The 9,560-nt window shown below is 34.1% G+C and overlaps 1 long non-coding RNA gene across 1 annotated transcript; it reads right to left on the bottom strand.

The window, feature by feature from the left end:
- Window positions 1-3,810: 3,810 nt before the first annotated feature.
- On the bottom strand, window positions 3,811-8,456 carry LOC107860827. Its single transcript, XR_007046080.1, has 2 exons — window positions 8,295-8,456; window positions 3,811-4,086 (listed from the first exon to the last, which is right to left on the bottom strand). It is a non-coding gene; the product is annotated as an uncharacterized LOC107860827 (long non-coding RNA).
- Window positions 8,457-9,560: the final 1,104 nt, after the last annotated feature.

The following is a 9,560-nucleotide window of genomic DNA, read 5'->3' as shown; positions in this document are numbered from 1 at the left end:
AGTCAGTATTAGTAGAGGCTTCACAGACAATCAGTATAGTTGATGTATTTAATTTCAGTTTTGTTTTGTATGACCAGAGTTGTACTATTTTTTGATAGTTTTGGTTTTGAACATATTCAGCAAATACATCTCTTCCATTTATTTCTTTTAGATTAATTATCTTATTTAGTTGCTCACGAGTCATGCCAGTATAAGGGTTAGCTTGAGATCACTTGTGGTCCTAAACACCGTGTGGCGTCCAGGGGGTAGTCTCAGGGCATTACAACCATTACATAAGTGCATTGATGAAAAGGCCCATACTTAAAGAAAACCATTACATAAGTGCATCGGTGAAAGGGCCCATACTTAAAGAAGACCATTACGTAAGTGCATTAGTGAAAGGGCCCATACTTAAAGAAGATTATTGTGTAAGTGCAGTGGTGAAAGGGAACATACTTAAAGAAAACCATTGCATAAGTACATCATTGAAAAGGCACCATCTTGAAGAAAAATTGGTCGAGTCTTAAGGTGACGGAGGAAAATTTAAACTCTTGCACCTTAACCCGATTGTTGCATAGCCACTGTCTTCAAGAAAAATTGGTCAGGTCTTAAGGTGACAGAGTGTAACACCCTAAAAACGTATCCCGAGATGTCACACGATGCTTAGGACTACGAGTAGCCTCAAGCTAACCCTTTGAGCCTTCTACTAATTCTGAAACTCATAATAAAGATAACTTAAGCATATAAACTACTAAAATACTGAATTTAACTTAATAAAATGTTTGAAAGTATTTAGCTTAACACTCTAGACAATCAACACTTAAAATCTAAAATATAACTAGCAGTCTAACAAGCCTCTACTACCAACAACTAGAGAGTCGTTGGGACAGACCCCCAACTGACTCGATTTGAACTGAAAGCAACTAATTAAATATTGCAAAGGCTGAAAATATGAATAACTAGATCCTCAAACTATGAGGACTCACCAACTGTCGGGATATAGATAGAGTTTCTCGTGGTCAATTGCGTTGCTGGAATCGAGCACCTAAACCTACATTATTAAACAATGTAGCACATAGAGTGGGAATGTACTAAACATGTGGGAGTGAATGCATAAGTAAAACAATAATGCAATAATTCAAATAAACTTTCAAAACTGCATGCTAAATGTGAGTGATTCACCTTGGCTTGAATAGTCAAAACTGATAAATCATAAGTCATGAGTAATAAAGAGTAAAAGAGATTCTTGTGAGCCACCACTTAGTTCAAATAAAATTGTACTCTTACTCTATTCTTCAAATATAAATCATGCAGGCTAAGTGAAAAGGGCTCACCTTTATCAATCTTAAAACTTAAAAACTGAAATTTGATAACTGAAGTCTTAGGTAAGACAATATCTGAGTAAATTTGTGAGCCTTTACACTTAGTTTCTAAAATTGTTCTGTTATGTTGTTCTATTTTAGGACATAGGTTTTAGGAAGGTTCTTCTAAAAACTTTTCTTTTATTTCTTTCTGTTAGGGAGGTTCTTCTAACCGACATATAGTATGTGAGCTGTTATAGTGTCCAACATCTAGTTCCCCTGGGGGAAACCTCACATTGGGGAGAGGTGTCATACTCTTGCCAAGGAGATAGCCTGAGCTATGTGATCACAATCTGTATCTTATCCATATAAATGGGAATAATCTGAATCTATACCTACGTTGGCTCGTAGTTCTGGGGCATGTGAACTAGGACACATACCCAACTCGGTGCTAAATACTACTCCCTTTAATCTATATGCTCATTCTGTAGGAAATCCACTTTAAAATAGCACAAGAGTATATAATGAAAATCAATTATGCTTCTCTTTCTTTAAAACATGATCAAGTTGAACAATGTGGATTCCTTATCTTAGATTAGGATCAAAAGACCAAAACTTTCTTAAAATCTTAATATAACTCATCAAATGAAACTTAAAAATATAATCTTCTTGAAATATCAATACTTAAACTAGGGCTTTACACTCATGTAAATTCATAGCAAAATATCATGCTCAATATACTTCATGAAATACTTCAACAATGTCAAGATAATGAAACCAACATCATAATATCATGCTTAAACCCAATTGAAAATCAATAATCAATGTCTCAAATCATACTCATGGTATTCAAATCATAAAACAGAATTCTTTAAATCAAGACAATATGAAATTTTATGCTTCAATCACTTTATAAATCCATAACTCAAAACAAGATACTTTGGGTATGAACCCTAATTGCAATTCATGTAAATTTATGTAAATACATCTTTGAAAGCTATTCTTGGGCACAAGGATGAAAGAAGGATCTTTTTTCATAACCCCACATACCGTATTTGACTAATTGAATGTAAAAGCTTGAACTTTGAACTCTTAACGATGTTCTTGAAGCTTCTTCTTAAAGTTCTTGAACCTGGAAGCTTAGATTGTTAACTTTCTTGAAGAAGGAGTAATGGGTTTGTTCTTGATTTCTTAGAGCTAGGTTTTTCTTATAGAAGAAGATGATGAATAATGATGTATCTATGCAATTTGGGGCTGAAATTATGTGTTTAGGACGGTTTTGATGTGAGACAAAAGACCTTATTATCCTCCAATACGCAGAATCAAAAGTTAAAAAATTTAGGAGCGTGCTATGGAGCTTGCTTCGCATGCTATGGAGCTCTGAAATGAAGCGTGCACCGCATACTCCCTAGGGGTGGACTGGAGCATGCATCGCACGCTAATTGCATGCAGCTACTGTTTTGGACTTCCAAACATGTCCTTACGCTTACCCAAAAATTCTGAAACTCACCCGAGATATACCTTTGACAACCCCGATCATGAATCAACTTTAAAATCAACATTCTAAGGCCAGAAAAGTTGGAAATAAAATTATCAAAGTTTAGGAGTTTTAGAAATGACTAAGTCTCAACACTTAGTTTTATTTTCAGGTTCTAAGTGTCTTAAGAAAGAACTAAGAGCTGAATTAAGCTAAAAACATATGGGGTATTACACGGAGGCAAAGTTAAACTCTCACACCTTAAGCCAATTGTTGCATAGTCACCTTCTTCAAGCAAAATTGGTCGGGTCTAAAGATGACGAAGGCAAAGTTAAACTCTCGCAAGTTAAGCTGATTGTTATATTGTAACCGTCTTCAAGTAAAATTGGTTGGGTCTTAAGGTGATGGAGACAAAGTTAAACTCTTACACCTTAAGTTGATTGTTGCATAGGCACCATCTTCGAGCAAAATTGGTTGGGTCTTAAGGTGACGGAGGTGAAGTTAAACTCTCGCACCTTAAGTCGATAGTTGCATATTTCTATTTGTTTCAACCTTAAAAATGAGAGGAAAACAAAAAAGAAAGTAAAAACACAAATAGAAGAGATGTTACCTGTCAGAGCATTGCAACCTTAAAAGTCATATATCACCAACTTGGATTGAGATAAGATAATTTGATAAGAGTTAAGCCCTCAAAATATAGTGTGAAGTAATCAAAATACTCTTTGGTGGTGATGATCCCACATCAAGATATAAATTATTTGGTGAGGTGATGCAAATCTGAAATCCTCTGTCGGACAGATTATAGGATCGACTTCAAAAATTCTTATAGAATAATTCAAGATTTTTTAAAATTCAAATCTTGGATATGTTATATATACATGTTTCCGATTAGCCCAATAAATACTGGACCTTATTTATTGGGCTAATCGGAAATAATGAAGCCCAAAATGAGCGTCACGTGTCAAATGAAGTGGCATGCCAAGTCAAGTGAAGGAGTCAATAGGACCATACCACATGTTAAAATGATGTAACAGGCCTAGTGAAATCAAAAGCTCATAAAAGGTGTCACGTCACATAAATTTAATTGGTCAAAGGAAGGTCATATTCATCATAACTTTTTTCTTTCCACAACTATAAATAGGGGTCTTATAATTCAGAAAAGAGGATGAACAACTCTAACAAAAAGCAAGAGAAAGTCGTGGATCAAATGCCACAATTTCTCTATAAAGCTCAAGCATTCATCAAAATTCAAGATCAAGACCGCAAGATTCAAGAACGAGCCCAGAACCCCTTGAGTTCAAGCACAAGTCAGGATCAAATCTATCAAATCTGCAAATCAAGTTCAAATTCAAGATCAAAGTCAAAGCCCTTGAATTTATATTTGAAAAGGCAAATCAGAGGATTCATAGAGATTGTAACACTCACATATTGAAATCAATAAAATACACTACTAAAAAAATCGTAAAAAGAGACCTAAAAAAGAGACCTCATGAGGTCTCTTTTCCTGAAAAAGAGACTCAAAAGCGACCTCAATAGATGGTCTCTAAAACATAGGTCCCTTTTTATGAGAGACCTCATTAGGTTACTTAAAAGGTCACTAGGTTATTTTTTGAATTTTACAAAAAGAGACCTCGTGAGGTCTCTAAATTATTTTCTATAATTATTATTATTTTATTAAAAGGGACCTCATAAGGTCTCTATTTGATTTTATTTTTAAATTAAAAGAGACCTCATAAGGTCTCTATTTGGTTTTTTAAACCAGATATATCAGTTTAAACCAGTTATTTAAAATTGTGTAGGTATAAGAAGTTAGCCTATTTATGCTATCAGATATATCAGTTATTAGTATGTCATGTCATTAGTATTCAGATTTAGTAATCATGATATCACAGTGTTAGTTACAGTTATATATTAATGTATGCATTCTCGTATTCATGTTAGACAGTCAGCTAGCATTATTCATGCATGTTAACCCTTGCATTAGCCTACCTTACATATATACTCAGTACATTCCATTGTACTGACGCATTTATGCTATGGTGCTTTCTTTTTATGTTACACCATAGGTTCAGAGACACGAGTTCCAGATCAACAATAGATTCCAGTCTCAGCAGTCAGAATAGAAATAAGTCTTTATCCTTTGAGGACATGATTATTTCTCCACTATTTCATTGATTAGTTATTAGTTGGAGTTAGTTAGGGACATGTCCCATCAACTCCTTATTCAGATTATTCAGACTGTAGAGGCTTTCAGACTAAATGCAGACTATTATGTTTCAGACTACAGTGCTTACAGTTTTGTTTTGGGTAGTGTATTACCCTATAGATGTTATCTCATCTATGTTATGTTCAGTATTGAACCTTATGGCCTTTCAGTGCATGTTTCTGCATTATTCAGTATTTTATGCAGTATACAGGTACAGATATCAGTTATGGGTTAGCTTGTGGTCCTTCGGGGTTATGAGCACAGTGTAGCATTCCGGTTCAGCAAATTGGGGTGTTACAAACTTGATATCATAGCCTAATCTGTGAACACATCTTTTGTAAAAAAATAAATAACTCTAACCATCTTCTCTAACGTAAATTCAAATCTTTCTGAGAGAAAATATACTGAAGGGTTTTGTGATTTGTGAACATATCTACATCACCCCATACAAGTAATACCTCTAAATCTTTAAGGAAAACACTATAGTTGTTATCTCAAGATCAAGAGTTGGATAATTCTTCTCATGGGGTTTAAGCTGTCTGGAGGTGTAGGCTATGATCTTACCTCTCTGTATGAGGACACAACCCAAACCTACTCTGGATACATCACAGTACACAACAAAACCATCTGAACTGTCTGGTAGAGTCAAGACTGGGGCTGAGGTGAGTTGAGTCTTCAACTCCTGAAAATTCTTCTCGCAGGAATTTGACCACTGAAACTTAACTTGATTCTAAATTCTCTGATGGGTGTGTAGCGTAGAGTTTGTACATGGGTGTATAGCACGCCACACTTATGGAAAGGAGGCTATGAGATGTTTTAGGAAAATTTTCCCTTCTTTCAATTCATGTCATACGAGTGAGCATGAGCTTAAGCTAAATTCTAAGTCTAATCCTTTTTTTTCCTTCCAGTTATAGAACATACCTCCCAAAAAGACTAATGAAAGGAGAACTAGAAATCAGTCAGCACCTCAACCCGTTCATGTGGATCCCCTAAATGAGCACGTCTCCCATGCAGAATTCAGAGATGCTTTCACTACGTTAGCCAATTTAGTAGTTGCTCAGAATAACCTACATGTTGTTGTCCTATCCAAGCTTAGGGGTTCATACTCAGCAGAGTAAGGGGGAGAAGCGTAGGAAGAAAGATAAAAATAATAAAAATAAGAGAGTCAGAATAAGTAGTTTTAGGCTAAGGTCAGAGAGTGGTAACCGGTTCCAATTTCGTTAGAAATTATCAACCCCAAATCCTTCTATAGCTAGTGCTCCAGTGCCAAAGTTTAGAAATATCAGTAGAGATAGCACTTCAGACTCCAAGTCTTAAGGCAGCTTGAAAAGAGGTCGTACCCATCCACTTTTCTAGAAATGTGGTAGGAATCATCAGGTTATGTGTAGGGCTGGAAGTGGTGTATGTTTTGGGTGTGGCAGGTTAGTCCATATAATTATAGATTATACTCAGTCAGGTTCACAGGGTCAGATTATCCCTAAGAAACAGGCTATCAGATATTTTGATTGTCATAACCCATTTACAAATAGAAAGTATTTATGTAAAACAGTAAGAGCTCCTCAATCCTAGCAAGATTCTAAAACATCTAGGCTAACTTCTCATACCTACACAGTTTCATGCAGTACCTATACAGTAAACTTGTAAGATTTATATGACCTAAACAGGCTCTGTTTCTGTCAGGACACCAGTAAAGTTATTACCATCTAGGTACAAAGTAGAAAAATTTCTTAAATCACCTTTTCAGTGCTAGCAATATGAAAATCAAAAGCACTTTTTAACAAGACTAATCAAACGCAATCTCCTTATCAAAGCACTTTTCAAATTAACTAGACAAAATAATTTTTTTCTCATGGGTACTAGTCTGAAAAGCTATTTTAATTGTAGTCTTGAAGCTGGATTTTTTTTTGCTAATTCTTTTGTTATATCTGTTTTGAGTGATGTGATTCATTCATTCTTTTGGCCAGGTGTCTATGTCTCTTCTTACTGAAAATGGAAACACCAAAGATGACCTCAGGCTTCCCACCGATGATACCCTGCTGAGCCAGGTACAAGTTTTGAACATATAAAATTCAAAGTACCTTCATTTTCTAGTTTTTCGTACACGATATCCGAGTAAAGCTCTCTACTTTTTGTAGGTTAAAGGTGGATTTGAGGAAGGAAAGGATCTCATGCTGGTCGTGATGTCTGCAATGGGTAAAGAGCAGATTTGTTCTGTGAAGGGCATTGGCAAGAACTAGTTGCATATTCTGCAATATAAATAATTGTTTTAGCCAAAAGACGCTTTATATTTTGTTATCGTGGTACTTTGAAATCCATTTTTATCATTAACTCAGCTTTATACCTATTGGCATGGCTTGAATAGTTGATCTCTATTGTTTTAATCTGGTAAGACAATGAACTGGATATGGTAGCAGAAGTAATCTACATAAGTCACTTTTTTTACTGGTTTTATCCATTATTGTCCTATATTGTGCTTAATAGTGCATCCATATAATGGAATATTAGTATGGAAGATGACAAACAACACCAGAAAACAAATATTATTTGAAAGATAACCTTATGTGGTGATATAATATAAAATAGGGACAACGATTTACCTTTGCAACAACCTACCCAGTGAAATTTCACGAATGGAGTCTGGGAAGGATAGAGTGTATGCGGACCTTACCCCTACCTCGTGGAGCAATGAACATAAAAAAAGTACAACAGAGGGTAAAATTTAAATAGTGCAGTAGCAAATTTGGATCATATTCTTATAGAGCGTATTACCATAAACTCTCCGATTTAAATTATTGAGGTGAAATGTGATCAGACACACATATTCGTGACATTTATTTAATAATTTTGTTTACTGTTAAAAACAGAATAGAGAAAGTTGCAAGCTTCCACATTAACCTTATTCACTACTCTTCATCTTCCAACAACTTCAATAAAGGTTCTTGTTAGGAAAATATAACAACTGTCTCAGCTGAAGCATGGAATAAAATACAACACAAACAAAAAATAAACTCCCACAAACATCATGAAAAAGAATAGACACCAAGAAGACTTTTGGTTAGCTAAAATGTAAATAAAAATCTCCATATTCAAGAAAAAAATCAAATCTTAGAATCAAAAATGTAAAAAACACAAAATACATAGAGGTACAAGACTGAATCTGCAAGTCAAATGAAGATGGGAAGCATATAAAGTATAAACGCAATTTTGAAACAAGGCAACAAAATTCCTAACGATTAATTCACATTTTGGAAAAAATAAAGGAGACCCAAGACATCCCTGGATTTAAATACCATTTTATATATAAATAAGAAGAAAATCAAAGCAGTCTTACATGGAATGAAAGAACTGGTGGATTATTTATGATTTGGGCGAGAGAGTTTCCAGAGCTAGAGATGATTTTTTGGGAGGGGTGGATTTGGGCTAATTATTATTCATAGAGATGATGAATTTGAGAGAGGGGCAGTTTCAGAGAGGAGCTGACTCTTTCAATTGGGGTTTTTCATTATTTTAATTATAATAATAAATATAAAAAGAATTAAATAATATATATTTTACCTTTAAACCTTATAAAACAGTGACAGACAATTATTTTTATTAATAAATATTAATTTATTAAAATTATAGCTACCTCATCAGGTCGCAATGTTTAAAATTTTATTATTATTTTGATGCTAACTTTTTTTTGTATTTTATTTTCAACCTCTCGAAGTCCCTAGTATTGTATTGTTGAATTTATTTTATCATTTACCAACTTTATGAGGTCTCTTTATTTAAAACTAAATTAAAAAAATAAATTGAGGGAATAAGCGACCTCATGAGGTCTCTTATTTTCAACCTATATTTTAGGTCTTTTTTTTTATCTCTTTTTACAACTTTTTAGTAGTGATGATTGTTGCAGTATTTTTTTTATTTCAATTATTATTTTCGATCTCAAAATTTTATTATTCAACAGACACCACTTTCGCTAAACCCCTAGCCACAGTGCATTGACTGTCTCCAGCCTGACACCAATCAGCCTTAAGTCAAGACTCGAACATGCGATGATACTTGAGTACCATTGATAATAACCTTTTTTCAAATGGCGTAGTAGCATTTTATTCTAGTATCTTTAATTTACCCTCAAGTAAACCCTTACATGGGAGAAAAATGGATTGGATCTTCTCTCGTAAAAAAAAAAAAACAATTTTAAGCTCATTCAAAATAGAGTAAATACATAATTACTCCCTTGATGTTGTCCGAGTTTTCCAAAAAGACACCTAAACTTTATTTCCGACCTATTACCCCACGATTCTTACTAAAACTGTTGTAAATACACCATTTTGATTAAAATTTTGACTACGCATGTAAACACGAACAGGAAGCGCATGAATGGTTCAAAGTTGACTTAAATACCCAATCAAAAGACGCCACATGTAATTATTTGTTAAATATTTTTAAAATCTCTTCTTCTCCACTTTAACAAACCTAACTCTCTTCTTTCTCTTCTCTTCTTCCTCCATTGATAGTTGATTTTGAAGAAAAAATTTATCTCTCTTCTCAAACTTTTCTTAACAAAATCATTCTTAAAATATCTATTTCTTGATATTTGATTGTTGTG

The sequence above is a fragment of the Capsicum annuum genome, chromosome 1 (genome assembly GCF_002878395.1).
Source record: "Capsicum annuum cultivar UCD-10X-F1 chromosome 1, UCD10Xv1.1, whole genome shotgun sequence".
In the NCBI taxonomy this organism is placed as follows: Eukaryota; Viridiplantae; Streptophyta; class Magnoliopsida; order Solanales; family Solanaceae; genus Capsicum; species Capsicum annuum.
This window is presented reverse-complemented; position numbering and strand designations above follow the sequence as displayed.